This window comes from Quercus robur, chromosome 4 (assembly GCF_932294415.1).
Source record: "Quercus robur chromosome 4, dhQueRobu3.1, whole genome shotgun sequence".
Lineage (NCBI taxonomy): Eukaryota > Viridiplantae > Streptophyta > Magnoliopsida > Fagales > Fagaceae > Quercus > Quercus robur.
In genome coordinates, this window is record NC_065537.1 from 80712817 (window position 1) to 80739429 (window position 26613).

The following is a 26613-nucleotide window of genomic DNA, read 5'->3' on the forward strand; positions in this document are numbered from 1 at the left end:
ACTGAATAGTTTGTATATTGATGTGTGTATAATAATGTACAATAGAGAGTCTTATATAGGCTAGATATGTGTGCAGTACAAGTAAAAGGAGTAAACTACAAGTACAGTATACTGGGCTAAGCCCAATGGGCTAAACTAGTCTAAGCTATACACTAACATCCCCCCTCAAACTCGAGGTGGCAAGGAGGAAGCCAACTGGAGTTTGGATATAAGATCTCGAAGACGACCAGGCGGGTGAGTCTTGGTAAAGATATCAGCAGGCTGGTCAGCAGAGGAGATGGAGAATAACTTGAGATTTCCTTTCTTAAGATGCTGGCGAGTGATGTGGCAGTCGATCTCAATATGCTTAGTGCGTTCATGGAAAACATCATTATGAGCAATGTAGATAGCACTACGATTGTCACAATAAAGAGGAGTGGCAGTGGGCTGTGGAGCATCCATGTCAGCCAAGAGCCAGCGAAGCCAAACAAGCTCACAAGTGGTGTCGGCAAGGGCACGATACTCAGCCTCAGTACTGGAACGGGAAACCACATCCTGCTTCTTGCTGCGCCACGAGACCAGAGAAGTACCTAACAGGAAACAGAAACCTGTGATAGAGCATCGATCAGTCGGATCACCTGCCCAGTCAGCATCTGAATAAGCATGAAGCTCGAGAGAAGATCGAGAGGAGTAATGCAGACCATGATAAAGTGTGCCTTTGACATATCGAAGAATCCGAAGAACAGCAGCATAGTGGACAGAACGAGGTGCATCCATGAACTTACTAACCATACCCACGGCATGTGAAATATCCGGACGTGTAACAGTGAGATAGATCAAACTGCCAACCAACTGACGATAGCGAGTAGCATCGGATATAGGTTCACCGTCCAAGGGTGTGAGCTTTGCATTGTATTCCAAAGGAGTGGAAACAGTCTTGTTATCAGTGACACCGGCTTTGGAGAGAAGATCAGAAGCATATTTGGCTTGGGAAAGATAGTATCCATCAGAGGATGAGGTAACCTCAAGCCCAAGAAAATAGCTGAGAGTGCCCAGATCTTTCATCTCAAAATGTTGACTAAGGAAGTTCTGAAGAGAGCGGATACCTGCAGAATCATCTCCAGTAATAATCATATCATCAACATAAAGAAGAATAAGAGTGATACCAGCAGAGGATCGTCGAACAAAGAGAGCAGTGTCATGAGGACTCGAAGTGAAACCCTGCTGAGCAACAACTGAGCTAAACTTTTCAAACCAAGCTCGAGGAGCCTGCTTGAGGCCATAAAGAGCACGGCGAAGGCGGCAAACTTGATTGCCTGAGTGTGGATAGCCAGGGGGTGGTTGCATGTACACTTCTTCATGGAGGTCTCCATTGAGGAAAGCATTCTTCACATCCATTTGATAAAGAGGCCAACGGCGAACAGCAGCCACAGCAATGAGACATCTAACAGATGTAAGACGAGCAACAGGAGCAAATGTTTCCTCATAGTCAATACCATACTCCTGAGTAAAGCCCTTGGCAACTAGGCGAGCCTTGTATCGTTCAACAGATCCATCAGCCTTGGTCTTGATCTTGTAAACCCACCTACAACCTACTACAGACTGACCATGAGGCAAATCAACCATATCCCAAGTGTGATTCTTATGAAGGGCATCTAGTTCTTCATTCATAGCTTGCTGCCAAAGAGGGTCAGTATGAGCCTCACGATAGGTGTGAGGTTCATAGAGAGTGGCAAGAGCAAAAGAGCAATGATAATCAGTGAGATAAGGGGGAGGAATGCTTACCCGAGTAGAACGACGAAGTTCAGGACCAATAGGAGACTCAGGAGAGGGTGGTGCCACAGGATCCAAGACAGGCGGGTCATATGCCGGAGACAGAACCGAAGAGGAGTCGTCTGGAGAGGCAGTCGTTGCTGAAGAATCCTCCACAAGTTCAGGATAGAGAGGGAGGAAAAGATCAGTAAAAATGGGAGACTCGGAGGAAGAAGATGTAGGAAACTGCTGAAGACTCGTGAAAGGACGATGTTCCCAAAACTCAACATGACGGGAGACACGAAGGCGATGAGAAATGGGATCATAGCAGCGAAACCCTTTTTGAGACACACCATAACCAAGGAAACAACAGAGACGAGTACGAGGTTGGAGCTTTGTTCGTTCATGAGGAGGAAGAGAGACAAAGCAAGCACAACCAAAAACCCGAAGAGAGGAGTAGTCAGGAGTTTGACCATAGAGAAGCTCAAAAGGCGATTTGTTGTGTGTAGTTGGTGAAGGAATACGATTAATGGTGTGCACAGCAGTGAGTGCGGCCTCACCCCAAAAGCGCTCAGGAAGAGAGGCAGAAATGAGAAGGGTGCGGACAACATCAAGAATGTGACGATGTTTTCGTTCTGCACGACCATTTTGTTGAGAGGTGTAAGGACAAGACCGCTGAGGAAGAGTACCATGTCTGTCTAAAAAGGATAGAAAAGATTTATCATTATATTCTTGAGCATTATCTGATCGAAAGATTTTAACGGTGCGATTGAACTGTGTTTCAATCATTTTATGAAATGTTTGGTAAATAGACACAAGTTCAGACCTATGGTGAAGCAGATAAATCCAAGTATACCGAGAAAAATCATCCACAAATATGACAAAATATTTAGATCCCCCCTCAGTGGGAACAGGTGCAGGACCCCAAATATCAGAATGTATAAGATCAAAAGGGGCAGATGAAAAAGAGTCACTTTTATTAAAGGGCAGTTTTGTTTGTTTGCCAAAATGACAGGAAGTACAATCAAATTTTTGAAACTGAACTGAACCTAAATGACCTTGAGAAGCCAATAATTGAAGACGAGATAAGGATGGATGACCAAGACGAGCATGCCATAGATCAGGTGAGGAGGTGGCAGTGGTAGCAGCTGCAGAAACAACTTGTGAAGGAATCTTCAAGTCATGAACCTCAAACATGCGACCAACCTTACGGCCTGTCCCAAGCACTTGACCTGTCCGGGGATCCTGCACATCCACACCATGATTAGTAAATAGAAGATCTACGCCTAATTCGCAAAGTTGACCAACAGAAAGCAAATTGAGGGATAACTTTGGAATATGAAAAGTGTCACTAAGGGATAAACAAGGAGAAGAGATTGTTCCTTTATGACTAACAGGCATAGGAGTTCCATCAGCAGTGTAAATGGTGATTGGATGTTCTAAGGGTGCCTTATCAGAAAATTGGGATTCATCAGGAGTCATATGGTTACAACATGCAGTATCAAAAAACCAAGGTTGTTTACCTGAGGTGACAGAAAGGGCAGTGGAAGTGCGGGATAAAACCTGTTGAACAACTGCCTCAATATCAGCCGTAGTAAGTGAGGAAGCCAAAGATGGACCTGTAGGAACCGATGGATCTGAAGGACATACAGCAGCTGCCTGAGGAAGAGAAGCTTTATTCTGCTCTTGCACAAATTTCTGTAGCTTACGACAAACAGAGATGTCATGGCCTCTGGCACGGCAAAACTTGCAGTGAGTACCTTTGGAAGACTGAGAGGTGGGACGCCCGGAGTTTATTCGCGGAGGAGCAGTGAATGCAACAATGGGAGGCTGTGGTGAGGGTGTAGCCAATACATGATCAGATGATGTCATGTGATAAGTAGGCCGACGATTCTCCTCAGAAATGAGCTCCTTTACTGCAGCATCAAGAGAAGGAGTAGGAGACCGGCTAAGTAGAGAAGCCCTAGTAGGCTCAAAATCCTCACGTAAACCCATCATGAAGTGCATAAATCTACGGCGATCCCGATATTTGACAAAGAGCTCAATATCCTTAGAACACACCAGTGGAGGATCTGTAGCAGAGAGTTGTTCCCACATAGTAGAAGTCTGAGAATAAAAATCAGAAATAGACTGACCTGTCTCTTGGCGCATTTGATAAAGCTTTGATTCAATGTGAAACTCCAAACTTGAATCATTAGTGCAGTTATAACGATCGGCCAAAAATTTCCAAGCAGCCTCAGCAGTTTCAAGACGAGGAAGAAGATTATGAATGGAGGGAATAGAGGTATTGATAAACCAAGATAAGATCTTACTCTGAATACTCTCCCATTCCTCTAGACGTTCTTCATAATCGTCTGTTGTAACAGCAGTCTTGGAAGACTCTTCAGCAGCTGTGGCTTTGGACTTAGGGTCTGGTACTGGCTTAGGAATTGAACCAGTCACATATCTCCACAGTTTACGACCCTTGAGAAAGACGGTCATATTCTGAGACCATGCATGATAGCTAGTAGGACCATCCAACATGATGGTGATAGGACGTATGATATCTCGTTCACTTTGTTGAGCCATAATGAAGAAAATTACCAAAAAGTGAGATTTAGATACCTCAAATGCAGAAACGGAGCCCAAAATCAGAATCTACGCGAAAAACTGAGCAAGACAGGTCCGGTTGAAAATTTTTGACTTGGTCAACGGTCAAAGTCAACGGTCAACGGTCGAAGTCAACGGTCAACGGTCAGAGCTGGTCAAGTCAACGGCTGACGTGTGCTGACGTGGCAGTGTGACGTCACACTAGGGCTGACGTGGCAGTTCGCGAATGGCAGCTGGCGCGTGTGGCGCGTGGGAGACAGCTGGTCTGGCGCGTGGGAGCGCGTGAGTGAGAGTGGCGGAGCGTTGGCGGCGCGTGGAGGCGCGTGGAGCGCGTGTTCGTTGAGGCAGAAACTTCGGGAGGCGCGTGGCGGCGCGTGTGAAGTGTTTTCTGGCTGTTCTTGGTTGGGTTTTGCTCGGGATTGTCTGTTCTGTCACTCAATGCCTTTGTTTTGACAGTTGGATGAGCAGAACAATGAGATCCGAGAGTTGCTGGGACTGTGGGCGTGACGGCGGTGACTCGCTTCTGTCAGTGGCTACTGGATGAAGGCGAGGGCAGCGGAAGAACGCCGGAGATGTCCACAGGAACCAGAAAGTCAGAGGAATGGCTCTGATACCATGTTAAGAATATAAAGTGTGAGAAAAACTGAATAGTTTGTATATTGATGTGTGTATAATAATGTACAATAGAGAGTCTTATATAGGCTAGATATGTGTGCAGTACAAGTAAAAGGAGTAAACTACAAGTACAGTATACTGGGCTAAGCCCAATGGGCTAAACTAGTCTAAGCTATACACTAACATGTATAAAATAGTTACAATTGAAAATGGGAATTTAAATTCTAAATGTTACCATTAAAAATATTAGGAAGTGCTAATTAAACTACATATATAGAAGAGTTGCCAAAAAGAAGGAATGCATAATCAAAAGCCATCTATTGTCCTGTTTGATAAGATTATAGAGGCAAAAAAAAATTTCTTAAGGACATCATAAAGGCTTGTTTGGTACGTATGTTTAAATAACAGTTTTCAGTTTTTTTGAAAATACATGTGGGTGAAAAAATGTGTAAAAATACATGTAATATTGTTTAAAAACTAAAAATATGTGTTTGAACTCAGTATCAAACATGCATGACCTAAATGTTTTGAATGATATATAAAGGGCGTTTGGATTCCCCGTTTTCCTGCGTCCATGTTTTGGTTTTGCGTTTTCTTTGTTTTTTTTTTCTTTTGCCCGCATATGTTGACTTTGGTGGACAAAAATTACTGTTTTGCACTGTAGCAGTACTGTTCATGTACTGTAGCAACACTGTTCATGTATTAAAAAATATTAAAAATGGGTCCCACGGTACTTTTCACACATTTAAAAATTATTTTGCTACAGTGTTTTCAGTTTTCAGTTTTCAATTTCAACAACAATAAACTCAATCCAAACGGACCCATAAACCCTTGCCGCCTTGCGTAGTAGTTAGTAAAGCAACACGGACCACCCTAATTAAATAATATTCAGCAACAAGACTGCATTGAATAAAACCAATCATTTGAACTATAGAAAATTGTTCAAATGACTAAACAAAAAGCAGAGTTGCCAGGTAGAATAATTAATAAATTTCCCATAAAATTTTTAGAAATAGCATAAAAAACCACCAAGAGGGAGAAGAAAATGAGAGAGAGAGAGCAGTCATATTTTTGTTGAACAAATCTTGGAATGAATAAAAGAGGGAGGTGCAGAGGAAGTAATAGTAAATATATGGGGAAAAAAATAGGTTGATTAAATGTTGAAAAAGTCTTGAAATGAATAAAAGAGAGGCGCATCGAAAGTAATAACAAATATATGGGAAACACGAGATGGTATAGATGATACTACAGAGTCTAGACAGTACACTGCTGTGAAACAGTGAAACACGAGATGCAATGTGTTCATGAATAAAAGAGAGGTGCATCGAAAGTAATAACAAATATATGGGAAACACGAGATGGTACAGATGATATTACAGAGTCCAGACAGTACACTGCTGGGAAACAGTGAAACACGAGATGCAATGTGTTCTTTAAATATTACACTGTCAGGAGTGATCTTTTTTTTTTTGTTTTGAAAGCCTGTTAGGAGTGATCTTTAACATCATGAGATATTTGAAAAAAGGAATCCTCTTGATATTAACTACACACAAGAAAAGCGGGACCGAGTTTCAATGTTGACAAGATGCAACGTGTTCTTTAAATATTACTCTGTCAGGAGTGATCTTTAACATCAAGAGATATTTGAAAAAAAGGAATCCTCTTGATAAGATCAGTTTGGTAGAATTTATTTTTATTAAAATTAAAAATATTATAGTAAAATAATTTTTAAATATGTAAATAGTATTGTGAGACTTATTTTTAATATATTTTTTTAATAAAATAGTTGTAGTTCCCACGTGAACAATGTTACTACAGTGAATAAACAGTATATATACTGTTTATGAACAGTAAATTTTGTCTCTAAAAGTGGAAACAAGTGCAAGAAAAAAAAAAAAAAAAAAAAAAAAAGAAGGAAATGTGAAACGCTGAAAACGTGAAACATGACAAGTTTGCATTTTCTGGTTTTTTTTTTTTTTTTCAGAACAGTAATATCATATGGGTTCATTATGCAGAGACAAAATTTACTATTTATATACTATTCACACACTATTCACATACTATTTATAAATCCCACGATACTATTCATATATTAAAAAATTATTCTATCAGTATTTTCAATTATATCCAAACAGACCCTAACTACACCAAGTTTCAATGTTGACGAGATGCAATGTGTTCTTTAAAATATTACACTGTCAGGAGTGATCTTTAACATCATGAGATATTTGAAAAACGGAATCCTCTTCTATATCAAAAAAGAAAAGAAAAAAGAAATCCTCTTCATATTAACTACACACAAGAAAAGCAGGACCGAGTTCCAATGTTGACGAATTTCATCGATATCATTAGTTTTATTTTTCAGTTTCTTGGTACAATCAAGCAAAGAAAAAGCAACCAATGGTCTCAAGAACACGTGAAGCACAACGGAAGTGTTGGGCCTTGGCCCCTTCTGAATCTAAAGAAAATTAGTGGAGCCGAGGATTAGCTGTTAATTTTGTTCCCTAGCTGATAATTTAATGTGCCAGCCATACATCATTCTAACGAAGGACACTTTATTTTATAGAAATAATAATAATTAGTCGTTAATCCATGCAATACACAGAAACTTAAATTGATTATGAAACTATACAATTGCATAAATTGCTCCCATCTGACTTGAATTTTGTTACAATTTAATGAAGAAGTCAAATCTTAAAATATTGGCGAATCGAAAGATTCATTGTTTAGGAATTGTTGAAACAAAACAAAATATATATGACTACACAATAGAGAAATATTAGTTATCTTCAAAAGAATTACTCATGGTATAGTTGTTGAAATCTACCAAACAGTTCAGATATTGTTAAAACTAATGCAAAAAGTTAGATATTAAAACTTCTAAAATGCCAAAAAAGTAATTTTAAAAAATTAGAAGATTCTAAACCTATAATTATTGAAACAATAGGAAAAATATATGACTACAGTCATTACACACAAAAGAGAAATATAAGAGAAAGATGCCGTTGAAATATGCCGACAGGTTCATATAATGCAAAAAATAAACCCAAAAATTCAAATGAAACTAAAGAATTAGAAAATTTGGTGCCTACAAATTATTGAAACAAACTATAAACAAAAAAAAATATGTAACTACCCATAGAGAAGTATAAAAGAAATATATTCTACCCTCAAAAGAATAGTCTGTTGCTATAATTGTTAAAATCTAAAAGAAAATTTCAAATGTTACCAAAAAATAACCAAAAAGTCAGCAGTTAAAACCCAATGGAATTATTTAGATGAAACAATCTATTGGTGGGTTGAACCTAGCGCCAAGTTTACCCTAGGATAATAGTTTGTTATTGAGACTTGAGATCAAAATTACATATATAATGCAGCTTCTTTTTCTTCCTCACCAATCAAGCAGTCACCACTAAGAGCCATCCATGCTAGTGCCAATAATTGCTCCACCAAGCGGTTAGTCTCCCAAAGTTCTAATATATCATAATCTTTTAGTATTCGAAGAGTTCAATTATTATATATACATAATTATTAAAAAAAAAAAAATCTTTCAATCTGTTTAATAATATGATTCAGATTTTGATTTGGTTTTGTTTAAACAAAACGTTTGATATATACACGGTATTAACGTAGAGTTCAAGAATTTTAAGGTATTTGATTTTTACTTAGACTCCTTTTAAGTGGAGAATATATATATATATATATATATATATATATATATAAAAGGTTAGTTGGTGTATTTTTTTTTTAATGAAAAATTGTGTTCTTTAAAACTCTACTTTGGATTGATACAATTTATGTTTGTATTTTTAAGTTGTTATTTTTTTCAATCTAATTGAAGAAATGAAGAAATAAAATAAATTATAATGAGGTGCAAAAAATTTAAATAATTAAAAAATAATAATAATGATGTGGCCAATTATGGAGAGGTCAACAAAAAGTCAAAGGCTTCAGTGTAAGTATGAGTTTTAGTTTAAGTTGGACTTGTTAGAGAGATAGAATTTCACTCCTTATTAAGTTTGGACTAAACAAAAATAATTTTATTTAAATAAAATGATAATTTTATTTAAATATTAATGATAATGATGAGTTTGAGTTTAAATTGGACTTGTTAAAAAGATAGAGTTTCACTTCTTATTAAGTTTAGACTAAACAAAAATAATTTTATTTAAATAAAATGATAATTTTATTTAAATATTGTGCTGACGTGAAAAATTGTGGGAATTTCAGAGGTTTCAGTTATATATATATATATATATATATATATAATAGGTCATGTTAACGGGTGCTCTTAAGGTAATGGTTAACAATTCACTTTAGGAAAATTTTGTTTTGACACATTTTTTATGGAAAACTAGTTACAGATCCACGCGATGCGTGAAAATAAATAAATAATTTGTAATTATAATTGTAATATAATGTATAATTTGTTCTCCCTAAAAATTAAACAATTGCTATTTGGTCTAATTAGGTCTACTTCAGTCCACTTTGGTCCCATTCGGTCCACTCGATCAATTTCGGTGCATTTTGGACAAATTGAGACTTAAATTAATTCTTTTGTAGGTTGTCTTTTCAAGTTTAGGTCAAAAAAATTTTTTTTTTCCTTCTTAATTTTAGGACTGTATAGACCGAATTGGACTGAATAGATCAAAGTGGACCGGATTGGACAAAGCATGATCACATTGACCAAAGTAGACCGAAAGGACCGAACTGGACCAAATAGACCTAACTGAACTAAATTGGCCAAGTTGTATAGACCAAATTGGACGGAATAGACCTAACTGAACCGAATTGGCCAAATTGGACCGAATGAACCTAAATAGACGGAATGGACCAAATTGGACTGAACAGATCTAAGTGGACCATATGGACCAAATTGGACCTAAAGACCTAACGGGACCGAATTGGCCAAATTGGACCGAATAGACCTAAGTTGACTGTATAGACCAAATTGGACCGAATTGACCGAAGTAGACCAAATGGGTTTGAATGGACCGAACATGACTGAATAGACCGAATTGGACTGAATTGACTGAAGTAGGCCGAATGGACCTAATTGAATTGAAGTGGACTAAAGTAGACCGAATTGGTCCAAAATGGACTGAAGTATACCGAATCGGACCGAATTGATAAAGTAGACCAAACGCCAATCTGTTATTAGCATAGCCAAGATTGTGTATGAACCAACTATTAACTAAAATCAAACCAAAACTGTTCCCTCATGCATTTCTGAGGTCATTTTAGCTCTTTGTTTGGTGATACAAAATAAATCTAATTCTAAAGCATACCCAAAAATTAATAAAACTAAATCCCATGTTATTTTTTTTCTTTCTTTGGACTAGTCTTAATTGTAGGTTTTATTTATTTATTTATTTATTTTAATCTTTGAGATTGAGATGGTATTGGGCCAGAGTTTTAATGTAAGCACCAATTTTTCTCCATTTTTTTTTTCTTTGTATCATTATATGGTTAGTGAATGTTGCTGCAATGCAAACAAAAGTCGCAATCCAAACATGTCTTGAAGGGAACGAATCGACCCTATTTAAGATTTGATAATAGTGATCTTATGGTCTAGTGACTTCTTCAGAGGTTTAATTCCTAGGAATGAATCAACCCTATTTTTATTTGGAAAAGAAGAAAGAATGTACGAATTGACGTTACTTCTTAACACGATAAGATATTTAATGTATCCAATGTATGCAAAGTCCCTCTCACCATGTGTAAATCTTGTATGTATAAGATAATTCAAATATGGTAATTGCTGTGCTTGGTGCTTCATGGCATTGGCTATTTCACCTTTCCAATGATCCAATCCCTCTGCATCCTTGAAAATCCTCCTAATCTACCAAAGTAGTGGCTACTTTACCAGATAGATAGCCAAGCCACGTTTATGAAGGCAAGGTGGTGATGCTGTTGTGAAGGGATCATTAGGTTTCAGCTTCAAGATATGGATTAAATATCAAACCCATCTAACAAGAAGAGGCATTAAGCAAAGACTTGCAAGCGTATCAAGAATCTTAAATTTGCACACCTCTCGGAGGACAATTTGTAAAGAAATGTTTTAAAGTAGTCAATGATCACAGTGAAATTGGAACAGGGTAACAGCATGAAGCGAAGACTTGGCTAAAGTTAAATAAGCAAAAGCTAATGACCAAGACTGAAATGTCAAATTATACAACACCTAGAAACACTGTAGGATCCCAATGAGAGCTCTGTCCATTATTTACTATTTAGCATGATTACCACAACAGAAGTGAATGATCCACAATTACTACAGCCAGTAGTACTAGCAGCTATACCAGGTTCCAATTCAAACCAAGAAATTAGATGGACATAATGTAGTAATCAAAGTGAATAAGGTTTCAATTAGTAAGTAAGGGTTGAAAAAGGTTTCTATTGGAAATGCAAACCAATTTTGCATTGCTTTAGCAGCAGTGAACATATTTCTTGAACCAATAAGAAAATAAAATTGCAGGAGACTTGTACCATTTTTAAACTCCAAAAATTTTCAACATTTTTTTTTTCTCTCCAAAATGAACCATTTCAGTTTCCTTTCTCTAAAACCCTAAAAGACTATCAAGAAGAGCTTAAAACGCACTGTATCAACAATTCTGAATCAATCAACATCACTGTCAGGCTTCTGGGTTTCAATTCTTAAAATGTGGTTTAAAAGCAAAAACACCATTAGTTTCAATTCTTCTTTGTAACTCTTATGAGATTTCCATATCTGTCAAATTGATTTATGGGACTAACTTCTTTTTAGCTTTAATGGATGGAAAAATCACATGGCCCTAATGTAATTAGTGGCGTGAATCCATTGGTGAGTCTTCTTAATGTAATAATGTGAAATTCATGTGAGTTTCTTTCCATAAGAGCTAAAGTAAGTTAGTTTCAATGCTAAATTTGGTGCACTTTTCAGATAATTGACAATTTTTATTGGGATGAAATTTGGTAATTGACATGAGTATTGCAAAAATTTAGCTAACCAGGACAAGGTACAATCTACTTCGGTAGATTGCATACTCTCCAACAGCATTTTAGCCTTCAGAAAAACTAAAGAGGAAAAGAACAAAGCAGTATCATTCTGATCATAAAACTCTCACAAAATATGTTGGATTAGATATATTTATACCCGTAGATATTGTTTGTTTGTTTAGACCCCTGTAAACCAGTTTTGTTTAACCTAATTAATTATCCAAGTAGTTACTTAAATTGATTTTTCAAATCTAGGTTAAACATAGATAATCATATCACAAAGTGCGGAAAGATAAAGAGGACAAGCAATATGATAACCTAGGAAAACCAATGAAACCAACAGTTTCAAGGTAAAAAACCTGGCGAGGATTTAACCTAGTTATCCTCAAGGTAAACAAATTCACTTTGATAGAATGGAAGTTTTACAATAGATTTTCTCCTTAAAATCTAAAACTACCTCTTATAGTACTTACTCACATGACCACGTGCAGCTTAACTCCACTAACTAATCTATCTGAATTGGTTCAACACAAACACCCACGTTTGTGACTTTGATATCCCACTCAAAGGTTTAGATCACCTTCAGTAGTAGATCTTTATGCAGTAACTCACTAGTACTTGATTGTAGATCTCGTTCCGGTAGATGCTTGTTGAGTTAGAAGGCTATAGAAACCTCACAAATCTCACAGGAGTAACTCACAAGACTTCCAAGAACTTGTAAAATGTAGTTAGGGTTTTTCTTTTATTCCAAGTAGTGTTTAACAAACCCTAGACGTTTTTGTGAGCTTTGGGCCTGATTAAAATTGTACAGACTGCAATTTTCGATCGGTCAAGCTTCACAGAAACTAACTTCTTCTTTCTGCAGTTTTACAGTTCTTGAATCTTGACTTGAACAATCTTGAGCAATGTCTAACACCTAATCTAGACATGTTTTTGTTCTCGGTTTGCCAACATACATAAATTTAGAATTTAAACATTTAATCGGTCAAGCTTCATAGAAACTAGCTTCTTCTTTTTGCAGCTTAATAGTTCTTGAATCTTGACTTGAATAATCTTGAGCAATGTCTAACACCTAATCTAGACATGTTTTTGTTCTCGGTTTGCCAACATACATAAATTTAGAATCTAACAGATATAAATAATGTAGAGTTGAATTAGAAAATTGCACTTACATCCACAATAATGACACTAGAAGTCATCTTTTATATATATTCAATAGTTACAATTAAAGAGGGGAACTTAAATCCTGAATGTCACTATTGGAAACAGTGGGAATTGCTAATTAAGCTACATAGCAGAGTTGCTAGAAAGAATGAATGCATAATCAAAAGCCATCTTCTATCCTGCTTGATAAGATTGTAGAGGCAAAAAATTTCTTAAGGACATCATAGATGTTTTGAATGATATATAAACCCTTGCGTAGTTGTTACTAGAGCAACAAGGTCCACACTAACTAAATAATATTCAGCAACAAGACTACATTGAATAAAACCAATCATTTGAAGTTTTGTACTATAGAAAATTTTCTCCCAAATTTGTTAATTTAACTAGTGGTAGACCCACTTTGTAATGTGATATAATGTATAATTTATTTTCTAAAATTTATTGAAGATAATTTCATTAATATATATTATTCATTTTTTGAAGTGTTTTATACTTTACATTATTCAAATTTTCGTTATAGTGTGTTATGTTTTCCTTTTATTTTTATTTTTGGTACAACTAAACTTTTTTAAGTTTCAAATTAATGATTTAAATTTCTTATTCTTTTAAGGAAATTATTATGATATATCAAACCTCATTAGAAATTAACAACTGAGTGGATTCTAGTTAGCTCAACTGGTAAAGTCTCTGATGGTTGTATAAGAGATCTGGGATTCAATCCCCGCCTACACCAAAAACTAATTGGTGTCTTAGTCTAATGATAAAGAGTTATGATCAGGAGCAGACGCCATAGGTTGAAACTCTCTAAAAAAAAAAAGAAATTAACAATTGATGTTACTCAAATAATTTATAGGTACATTCAAATACACAAACATGTAAATTGTATTTTGATATAAACTCAAATTCTCATTTCCAACTCAAATAAAAAATATAAGAGGAGGATAGAGTTTATATGATGGGCAACTCAAAAAACACATCATCAAAATGTATCAACCCAAAGTAGAGATTAAAAAAAAACAAAAATTCATCGATCTAAAATAAAGTTGAAAGAAAGAATAAATAAGAGAGAGAGAGAGAGAGAGAGAGAGAGAGAGAGAGAGAGAGAGAATATTCACATTTTTTGGGTGAGAATGTGAGATAAATAGAAATTTATATAAAAGAAGATAAGTAAAAAATTACTCAAAAGAAAATGTATGGTTGTAAACACCAAATAAACCAAGTCATGCTACATAATAGAATAGCATTCTACCATTATATACTATATAATGTCACATGATAACATCTATCAATCAAAAAAAAGAAAAGAAAAAAATAACAAATCAAAAGACAACCAAATCACATCAATCCAAAGTAGAGTTTAATACAAAAAATTATCAACTTAGAGTAGGATGCAATAAAGAATAAAAAAAATCCCCCAAAAGAGAGAGAGAAAGTATTCACCATTTTTTGGGTAGGAAAAATATGGATAAAATAAAAGAGAATGACAAATTTTTATATTAAATAAAATGAGGAAAGAAATAATCTAAATAAAAGAAAGATGAAAGGATGGAGGAATTGTAACATTAAAGTATAGAGTAGTAGGGAGATAAAAAGGCAAAAGTGGGCGAAAATGTTAGAGGAAGTGTAATTATAAGGTGAGAAATTAATAAGGAGAAAAATAGTTAAAAATGTGAGAGAAAGTTCCTATCTTCATAGTCAAAAAAAAAAAAAAAAAAATGAGAGAGAAAGTGTTGAAAATAGATAGTTGATGCAGTCTCTGATATAGCTTAACAAAAAACTATAATAAACTCATGGTACTATAATTTTAGCTAACCGGTTTTAACCTTAAAAATAATTTTTTTTTTTTTAAAGAAGAGATTTTTTTTTTTTTTTTTTTAATTTGTTGAGAAATATCTTAGAAAAAAGGTTTTATGTTCTCTAATGCTTTAAATCTTGCTTTAATGAAACTTTATTCTCTAGCAGCAGGGCAAAATTTGCCAAACAGTGAAAATTCTGAAAAATTTTAGCCGGACAGCACGCGTCCAAACTTATTTAGTTAGTTAGACTGTTTTTGAAAGTCGAGTTTGGCAAACTCGACTTTGGACTGGATAACAGACACAATAGTGGCGTTTTTTTTAGTGGCGTTTTCTATAAACGCTGCTATAGACACTAAAAAAACGCCGCTATAGTGTGCGTTTTCCAGCCCAAAGTCGAGTTTGCCAAACTCGACTTTCAAAAACAGTCTAACTTACTAAATAACTTTGAACACGTGCCACACGCCTAATTTTTTCCTAAAAATAGTCTGTTTAGCAATTTTTTCCCTAGCAGCAGGGACGAACCCACGTTGGGCTGGAGGGGGCTATGGCCCCCCATGGTCCCACCCCTCCCTTTATAATTTCTTAAAATCAAATATTTCTTATAGTGTAATGGTCCAAAGTTGGCCCCCCCTCTCCCAACGGCGCCCACATCTGCTCCTCATCCTTCTTAAAATAATTTTTTTGTGAAAAAATTTAAATTTTATCTTCTTAAAAATTTGATTAGTTCAAATGCTTTCAAAAAAGAAAAAGAAAAAAGTAAGCTAATCTATAACTTGTAACTCTATACTAAATATGAAACCTTTTAACATAAAACATTTAAAAAAAAAATCGTATTCTACATTATTTGGTATTTTAAGTGGCTAAAAAAAAAACTTACATTGTAAACAATTTTTTCAAATACAAACATTGTGAGATATTGAAAAAAGGAATCCTCTTGATATTAACTAGCCATGGAAGAGACTAAAACCACCTGCCAAGTTTTATGCCTTGACTAACTACCCATTGTCTAAATCACATTGATCACTATGAAGAACTGGGCTGGCAGGGGTCATGATGTACATCATAGCTAACAAAATCACAGCCAACAAAGCCTGTACAAACTAACATAGAAAATAAACCAAGTATGCATGGTTGAAATTTTGCCCACCACCAAGTTATGTGATTTACTTGCTGTCAGTAAAATCTGCTTCAATCACATCATCACCATCAGCTGTTTTCCCAGTCGATCTTGATGACCTTGGTGCAGTAGCAGAAGCAGGATCAGCATCCGGTTGGCCAGGCTGGCTATAGATTGATTGTCCTAGTTGCATAACTTTGATTTAGTGCAGCCATTGCTTTTTAATGGCTTGGGTTGATCCACCACAGATTGCATCCTTGAGCTCTTTCACTTTAGCCTCTACTTTCTCCTTGACTGGGCCAGGAACTTTGTCTCCCAGCTCTTTAAGTTGCTTTTTAGTTTGGTACAATACTGAGTCTGCTTGGTTCTTTGTGTCTATGGCATCCCTCTTTTCCTTGTCTTCCTTTGCAAACTTCTCAGCTTCTTTAACCATCTTATCCACCTGCAGTTTTTTTATTTTTTTTATTTTGTACATCCAAAGTTGGGATTTAGGAACATAAATAGAATAGGTTTATATGTGGTAATAATAGCTTCAACAATAACAAGTAGTAGAACATCCTTTTATCATGGTTGATATGTGAAAAAGCATAGCTACTTGAAATGCTGAGATTCAGAAAGAAAAGAAAGATAAAGGTTATTTGGAGAACATGGTAGCATCATTGAAGGGGATAACTAATAAAATTAAATATAAGAAAAAAAGACCCCAAAGTTAAAGATCAAAAAAGAAAAACAAATTAGCATCATTTATCAACAAATTAGCATAAAAACAAGAAACAATCATTTTTTTGCCAACAATGGCTATGGTTCTAGGAGTATAATATATGTAACCAGCAGATAGCTCTAACACAAATTTTTCTTGATTTACTTGGTGTGTAGTGAATCTAGTGATGTTTATTCTTTGAGCTATTATGAAGGTTGAGGAATAGTTTATAAGGGTCCTTTTGGTATGAAATATTTATTCCTCACTTTAAGGGAATCTTTGTAATGAAAATGCAATCAAACAACTAATTAGCTATAGAATAGGTATTCCATTTTTGGGTCTATTCCTATTCACCAAACATGCAGTCAATGTGTGCACAGTGCACTAGTCAAATTGGTTACTGATGATGGAGTCAAACAAGATTGTGTTTTATGGTTCTAGCACTATAATACATGTTAGCAGCATATAGCAATAATACACAAATTATTCTTGATTTACTTGGTGTTTGGTGACAAAATCTCTCATAGTTCTGCAGCTGCATTTATTGCGTATATTCAGTTATTTCTTATGTAGTTAATTGATTATAGTCAGCTAAGATAGGTTATGCTTAGGCTATTCAAACCCACAAATTAACCACACATTGATTTCAAACTCATTTAAATAACAAATCTAATTTGAACTACAACTAGCTATCTCAAGTTTGACAAGGTAACAAACCCTCTTCATAACTATAGTTTTTAGAAACATACCTCATCACTTGGCAAGGTGCTAGCACCAATTATGGTTATATCCTGCTTCTTTCCGGTTCCCTTGTCAATAGCGGTGACAGAAAGGATGCCATTAGCGTCAATATCAAATTTCACCTCAATTTGAGGAACTCCTCATGGGGCAGGTGGGATTCCATCTAAGCGAAAGCTTCCAAGGGATTTGTTATCCCTCACGAACTCTCTCTCACCCTGACAGACATTAATCTCTACATTGGTCTACCCATCTGCCGTAGTGGAGAACACCTCTGATTTGGAAGTCAGCAAAGTTGTGTTCTTTGGGATAATCTTTGTCATTACACCACCCAAAGTTTCAAGTCCTAGAGACAATGGAGTGACATCCAGGAGCACAATGTCACTAACTTCTCCACCTAAAACACCAGCCTGAAAAAAAAGTTGACCGAAATAAATATTGATTGATGTCTCAACAATTTAAGCAATATCAATAAGTATTACAGTAGATAATATCAGAAATAGAGATTTATAGTCATTCATTTTTCAAATAGACAAAGAAAAAAATTTAGAGCATGTTGGAATAATGGTTAAATAATTAAATTCACCATTCTAGTAGCTTAAGCTATTAGAACAAGAAGTAATTTATCTTCATATCAGAGAGTTCAACTGCTCTACCTCCTATTAAAAAAATTAAAAAAAATCCTACATGTTGCAACCCACTTAAGTGGTAATTTATCTCAACAAGATAAGGACAAACCTGAACTGCAGCCCCAAGAGCAACAACTTCATCAGGATTTACAGTCACATTGGGCTCTTTTCCAGTCATCTGCCTCACAAGCTCCTGAACAGCTGGGATGCGAGTAGAACCACCAACAAGGATTACTTCATCTAAATCTTTGAAGGAAAGATTTGCGTCTTTCAAGGCAGTTTCAACCAGTCCTCGTAGCCTAAGGAAAAAATAGATTTCAGTTGTAATCCACTGAACTTATGCAGGCAGATAGGTATTCATATTGGCAAAAACATACTGTTTTAAATCAAAAGGCAGCAAACTCCATTAATGGAAATCAAACACACACTGATATTTCATATGAGAATTATTCCATTTTGGAACATGCATAGAGGGCAACCACAGAGTAGCAGTTTTCAACTTACATACCTGCCTAGCAAATCTGAACATAATTCTTCAAATTTGACCCTTGTCAGGGTGGTGTCAATGTGTTTTGGGCCGTCCGCAGTGGCAGTAATGAAAGGTAAACTGTGACAACAGAAAGCTTTTCCTCAGTGATCATGACAAAGAGAGAGATCCATTCATAGAAAGAAGGTGAAGGAATTGTCACATACCTAATACTGGTCTGAGTCAGAGATGACAGCTCCATCTTTGCTTTCTCCGCAGTCTCTGTGAGACGTTGTAGAGCTTGCTTGTCTTTCAGAAGGTCTATTCCTTTATCTCTTTTAAAGTTTTGTGCAAGCCAATCAACTATTCTCTGTTTAAGATTATAGAATATAGACGTGTAATTTTAGTAACAACTAAAAGACCAGAAAACAAAGAATAGCAAAAGCTCTATTCATTTGTCTTGTTCAAACCTTGTCAAAATCATCTCCTCCTAGGTGAGTGTCCCTTGATGTGGAAAGTACCTCAAAGACTCCATCTCCAACCTCAAGAACTGCAGATTTAAAACATAACAGACCACAACAATCACTGACTAACAATTTTCTTGTGCACCAAATGAAAACAAGTGAAAGATCACATCTGATGAGTATTAGTGTGCTATTTTTAGAAAACAATAGTTCATATTTTCATAATTCTGGTAAAACTATCTCTTATACATGCTGTTTAATTGAATTAAAGGACCGGGATTCAATAGCAATGGTCAAAAAGGTAAAAGTAGTGAAAGGGCATAGTGTTCAAATGATTGTATGCTACCTAACTACTGTTGTGTTGAATCAAAATTTCAAAAACCTTTTAAGAGATCAGATGTTTCAAAATCACAAGGTTCAGGTCACTCTTTTAATCTATAAAACTGCTTTTGTATGTGATTTTGAGCAACAATTTTCAGTTTTCAAACAACATTACACATATTTCCACACATTTTTTCACCTACATGTATTTCCAAAAAATACAAACAACATTACCAAACACCCCCTGAATTTTGGGAATCACAAAATATCACATGTTCACTAAATGCTCATTGACACATGTATGGATTGTCACATTACCACCTTGTGCTTGTTAATTTGTTTCATATGTATTCCTAAGAGGCCAAGACTTTCCTCAATTCTTTTTTGGCAATCTCCCCCAACATAATACCTGAATATAATACTTAAAATTACAGTTGGGGAGCAGATGCCAAAGCAGCAAAATAGGTAAAACCTTTTACAACACTGTAAAAAGAGCTTCCAAACTGCAGCTGAAAGAACAACATCTGAACCTGAGCTATATTTCATGCAACGGTATAATCCCACAAACTAGAAAAAATGAGCTATGCCTTGTAAAGATCGGCCAACATTTATCTAAAGACAATGACACCAAGAAGTTCCTGAACTAGAAATCCATTTAAGAAATTTCTCCTTAAAAAAAAAAAAAACCATGATTTCAAATTGCATTAAAGGGCATAGCAAAATCAATTAAAACGTTCAAATCATTGTCCAAAAATCCCAAAACGCTATAGAGAGAAGTCCTGACTCAATTCATGAGAAAAGTTGAGGCATGCTGATTATTACTGATTGGTCGTCCTTTTTTTTTTTTTTTTTTTTTTTTTTTGCAATTTGGTTTTAAGAAATATGTGTGTGTGTGTGTAATTTGTAGAGGATGACGGAAGCTTTAATTTGTTCTTTTGCTAACAGCCAAGCTGCTAGTTGCTCTTTATTAACAATAAGTCCCAAGAGGCTCATTTTATTTTTGTAAGTCCCAAGTGGTCAATGCAGCCATCAAGTTGAACTAGATCGAGGAACCCAATGTACAACACCTAAGGAGCTGTACCTAAGTTTTACAGAATAAGTTGCAGCAAAGTTGCTACTTCTCTGTAATCTGCCCTGCAGAATTCCTCTGATTTGGATAAAGATCTTATCATCCCCCAAAGAACAAATGAATAAAGAGAGTGAATGAGAGGAAATCTGTCATTATTAACCTATGGTCAAACATGTAAGTTATCAACAAAGCATCCATATTATATAATACCTAAGACAGCTAGGAATAGATACAAGAATAAAAGGCACACCAAAATGTGGAGGAATCACTCACACATGTAGTCATCTCATTTGTGTTATTGCATACCCCACCTCTCACATAGTCAAGCTGGGAAGAATTTCAAACATTAATATTTGTCATACTCACTGAATTATAACACATAGAATGAGTGACTTGTAACTTGTAAACCTCCTATTTAACAGGCATTTGAGGCAGTGACCAGAACTAATACATTGTGGATAACCCAAAAGATTCTTACTTTGCATATGCAAATGGAACAACCTAACTACAATCCACAAGGATAATTCTCTATAAAATAAGTAAAAACAAACATATGAGGTGGATTAGCCGGAGAAAAGGAAAAAAGTCAATGACCTCTGCCTTACTCCTCTCATAAAAAAGGCTATGGGTGAGATTTTCAACTGGGTGTGCATGTAACTTACCAATAACAAAAAAAATCCAATAACAGGAGTAACAAAGCAATTGGCATACCTGAAACATCAAAAGTAGCAGAATGGTCAAAAACAATTGGCATACCTGAAACATCCAAGGTCAAAAACCAGAATGGTCTCATTGTTTTTCTTCTCAAACCCATAAGCAAGCGAAGCAGCAGTAGGTTCATTGATTATTTGCAGGACATCTAACCCTGCAATGCGACCTGCATCTTTTGTAGCTGTCCTCTGCGAATCATTGAAGTATGCCGGCACCGTGATTACTGCTTTACTCACCCCATCATTCAGAAACTTGGATGCATCCTCCACAAGCTTCCTCAATACCTGTGCAGAAATCTCCTCAGCTGCAAATTGCTTGCCTATGGCCGGACATTCGAGCTTCACATTGCCATTTTCGTCCCGCACGACCTTGTATGACACCTATATTGGAATATTGGAATAATGGTTAAATGATTAAATTCACACTAGTTTATCTTAGTATCAAACAATTGATCCAAAATTCCTATCTCTAATTAGCCAACTACTAGTTAAAATATTATAAAGATTAACAATTTAAGCTTTTTCAATAAGTAATAGTTTCTCATGATATAAGACATCAGATGATCCAAATTCAAATTATCTCCAACATACTAATAATTAAATGATTTTATTAAACATTGTCTATCATGATATCTGAACATGTGATAGCATACTAATGGTTATAAGAATATAAAATTATCAAAATTTACCATTTAAGTGATAGTTTATTATGATTGCATAACAAGTAACATCTAATCCAAATTCAAATCCTATATATAATCTACTAGTATTTAAATGATTAAATTTACAGTCATTTATAATAATATATGTTTGATTCAAAAAATAAAATAAAAAATTCAAGATTAATCTAAAAATTGGGTTTTGATCAAACAATACCAGAACATGTCGCGGTCTCCAACAAAGCAATCCTAAGTTCCTATCTCCAAATAGCATACTAATAGTTAAAAGATCATTAAAATTCACATTATAAGCTCTAGTGAACACTAATCCAAATACAAATTCTGTCTCTAATCTACAAATTCTGCCTCCAATTTACAAATGGTCAAGTTAAAATACTAACTTTACAGTATAAACTCATAAGAAAAGTGATAAATTTACCAACCTGTTTGGCCTCCTCGTCCACTTCAGACATCTTCCTCCCAATAAACCTTTTGACAGAAAAGAAAGTGTTCTCAGGATTCACCACAGCTTGTCTCTTAGCAATTTGCCCAACAAGCTTATCACCATTCTTAGCGTACGCCACCACAGATGGTGTCGTTCTCTGCCCCTCAGCATTAGTCACAATCGTTGGCTTCCCACCTTCCATGGCTGCCACTGCACTGTTAGTTGTCCCCAAGTCAATACCAACCACTTTCTCACACACCACCACATTGTTGTTCCCATTTCTCCTCCTCCTCCCACTACTACTACAACTACTCCATTTCGTTTTTGGTTGCTGACCCAAGAACAAGTTTCTTGTGGTACACCCAGTTTTTTTGCTTGGTTTATGGGAGGAAACACGAAGGATAGAAGTGGATATGGGTTGGTGTTAAAGTTACCATTTTTTTTTTCTTTTGGGTTGCTATTTGCAGAAGACTTGAACTTTTTGTGTTTGTGTGATAATGCAAAGAGTGTTTTGGGTTTTGTAATAAGAGAGAGCTATCCATGTGAGCACTGCTAGAATGCTCTGGGTTTGCTTAGTTCTGTCACTTGCTGAGACGGTGTACAAGGTTTGGAGTTTTTGGAAGGAACAATAAGGAAGCGCCTAGAAAGTCGAAAGCTTGGGACTTTGAACTATTTCTTGTATTCTCGTTTCGCACATGTGACATGGTTCAAGGATTGGGAAGAGTAAAGATTAAAAATATATATAAACAGATTTTTTTTTTTTTTTTTAGATTGAAAATAGAAAATCTCTTGGTGATTAGAAGGCAGTAAAAGAGAACTAGAGAATGCTAATTTGGCCCAACCCAATATCTCGTATTTGGATTGGTAATATTTCTAACCCATGCAATCGAACTCAATCAATAGTACTACTAATAGTTTAAAAAACTATATTTTTTTAATTTATTAATTTGATTTATTTTGGATTTCGGGATTTAGTTTAAAATTTATGTGTTATAGTTTAAATTATTTTGGTATTTTGAGACTTAGTTTTGAAGAAACTGGAATATATTAGGCTTAATTGTTGTTGTAGAGATAAGGGTCCAAAATTATATATTGGGCCTTGGGTTTTGGCCGAGGACATTGATTGGTCCGAGGACAAATAAACAATAGTGAGGGTGTTAAGTTCAGAGTCCCATAAGTAACATGCGAGTGGAAAGGTTAGGAAAGGTGGTCCGAGGAGGAGTGTCTCCTCGGATAAACGAAGCACAGATCAAACGTATATTCTATCACTCAAAGTGGCATTCCAGGAAATTCCACTGAGAGAGACGTGCATTATGAACGTACTAGAAGAGTGGAAGTTAGGAAATATCTAAGAAAAAGTTACTGTCACCGCATTGAATGCCCTACAGCTAACTTTCTGACTGCATTTATGTGGAGAAGGCCCTTGAATAGTGTTGTCTTGGCTATCACAGCTCATAGAAGGCCAGAGAGGGTGTCTGATGGGACAAACACTCAAGTGGTGGCTCAAATGATCAACAAGTATAGGATCAAGATCGTCCAAAAAGAACTATATAATGTAAGAGATCCTCCATGGATAGGGGATCGGAAAATTGTAGAAGAAAGGACTGTAGCAATCAAAATTGTATTAGCAATCTATTCAATTGATTTATATTAGAACTTACCTCCTCGGACCGTGCCGAGAGTGAATTTATTTGGATCAATCCTTCTTGCTTTTGTTCGATTATCTTTCAAACACATTCTATCCGTTGTCCAACTCATTAGGGTCTAGTTCTCTAACCCACTCTCTACAAATTTATTGTACTGGGTTCACTGGGCCAATATCCCTTTACATTTTGGGTTTAGGCTCCAAAAACGTGTCCTTATAGTTGTAATTATTAATTAATTAAAAGACATGAATTGTTGAATAAAAACCTAATTTTTTTTATTAGGTCTCACAAATGACGCTAACCCAATTCACCCAGGTTGGGTTGCTTTTAAAGGTAACATTGATTGAATTAGCATGGAGATTTCTCAACTCAAAGGTTGGATTGAGTTGAAAATATATACTACAAATGTAATCCAACCTGACCTACAAATTGAAAGAAATTAAGCATTTTTTTTCAAGAAATATGAGTTAATAATGTTCTTTGAGCTAAGATTTTCCAATTTCCACTAAAAAGAATTCTCGAAAATTTAAGCCCATATGCAAAAGAAATTTCTTTTAATAGTTACATTCAACTTAAATATCATACGCTAGAAAAATTGAAAGAAGTAAGAAGTAAAATAGAATAGAAATAAAAATTAGAGTATGAAGTATGAACCACTGACATAATACACTTACATACCTTCTAATGGAGATATATTAATACTAATAATAGTACAGTATAATATAATTGGAACATTAGATTGAGAATGCATGATGATATGCAAAAAGTGAAAGGGAAATTAAAAAAATTAATATGATTCGTTCTAATTCAAACTTTGCACATTAAAATTGCCAGCACGATATTAACCCTTAACAATTACGGTATGTGTTTTTAAATAAAAACATAGCTTAGCCCCATGATTCAAAAAAGTGATGACAATATAGCTTTAATCAAATTAATTTTTAACAAATTAGTATTTGCAATTTGTGAGGGGCATTTTGGGTGGCCATTTTTTCCTTTATCTAAATCGTGCGAGAAAAGCCCAAAGCCAATTTTAGAAAATAGTGAAACTTCATAGGGTTCTTTTTCTAGATGTAGGTAACCCGCATCTTGTTTTGAATTTTTTAATTATATAATCATTTTCCATTCACCCTAGAAAATTATTTACACAATAATACATCCACATAATTTTTTCCATGTCCAAATTTGTAGTATGATACTTCAAAATGAAGATATGGACCATTACCATAATAAGACCATTTTTACTGGTTTAACATTTTAATGCTTCATTGTTAGGAGTGTGTCATGGCCTGTAACAAAATAAGTTTAGAGATTGTAACTTGTAACCCAAGCCTCTCCACTCCAACAGTAAAAGTCTAAATTGTCTCTCATTGCCACTCTTTTCAAAATGATTTACATTTTATACTTGTGTCTAATATATCAGTGCACTGGACACGTTGAAATTTAGACACGAGTTCAATTATGGACACGCGTCCAATATATCAGTGTACTGTGATCATTCCTTTACTCACCTCATCATTCAAAAATTTGGATGCATCCTCCACAAGCTTCCTCAATACCTGTGCAAAAATCTTCTCAACTGCAAATTGCTTGCCTATGGCCAAACACTCGAGCTTCATATTGCCATTTTCGTCCGGCACGACCTTGTAGGACACATATATTGGAATATTGGAATAATGGACACCTATATTGGCTTTTAAGCATAGTTTATCATAGTATCAAACAATTGATCCAAAATTCCTATATCTAATTAGTCAACTAATAGTTAAAATTTTACTAGCTTCATCACATGCGCTCCACACGTGCGATAAGAATCTTTTTCATTTTGAATTTAATGTAATTTTTCCTTTTGAATTTATCTATTATTAGTAAGGTTATATAGAAAGGGATTTTTAAGAGATTAAAATTTAGGATTTGAAATAGAGTAAACCCCCAAGTTCAGTGCGTGCTAGTTTTTAAGGAAAAATATATCGGTGAGATATATTTAAAAAGAAAGTGCTAATTTTTAGGAAAAAAAGTTTCTCTAGTAGTTTTTTTTTTTAATAGATTTTATTGAATTACAATTTTAACCATATAATTTATTTTTAAAAATAAAGATTTTCTAATTAGCTTAGGGGTGTTTTTGACATTTTATGAAAGTATAACTAACTTTCTGAATTTTTTTAATATATAAAGAAGAGATAAAGATTTTTTTTTTTTTTTGGGAGAATGAGATAAAGATTAACAATATAAGCTTTTTTTTTAATAAGTAATAGTTTCTCATGATATAAAACATCAGATGATCCAAATTCAAATTATCTCCAATATGCTAATAATTAAATGATTTTATTAAACATTATCTATCTTGATTTTAAGCTCATGTGCTAATCGCGTGCTTCATTTTAAGCACACGGCGTCGTTTATAGTTCCCACATGCTGAACACGCTTTGCATTATGGTGTCGTTTGTTCTATTGTTTAGTTGTTGCCCTTTTAGGCTTTTAAAAAATCCAACGCAACCATATAGGTTTTTGGTCCAGGTCCCAGACTGCACCGGTCCGGACCGGAACGAAATGTTACTCTATATAATTTTTAATATTTTATATTAAAAAAAAAAACAAAAAAAAACCCAAAAACACACACACTCTCCAGTGGAGTTATTATACATGAAAGACTAGGGGCTAGTTCGGCGAAAATGGGTAATTACCCATAAGGATGAAACTATTCAGTTAGTTGGCCCGGTTTTGAAAGTTATTGGCAAACTAGCAACTCGAGCCTCAGAGGCTCGATTTTGGGCCCCTA

At 35.1% G+C, this 26613-nt stretch overlaps 1 protein-coding gene and 1 pseudogene across 1 annotated transcript in view; one reads left to right on the forward strand and one right to left on the reverse strand.

The window, feature by feature from the left end:
* Positions 1-26613, forward strand: part of LOC126724297 (E3 ubiquitin-protein ligase makorin-like) — a 132921-nt gene that overhangs the window by 27637 nt on the left and 78671 nt on the right. The gene's annotated exons all lie outside the window — the stretch shown is intronic.
* The window catches only part of LOC126724286 (heat shock 70 kDa protein 6, chloroplastic-like), a 70441-nt pseudogene continuing 59555 nt past the window's right edge, over positions 15728-26613 (reverse strand).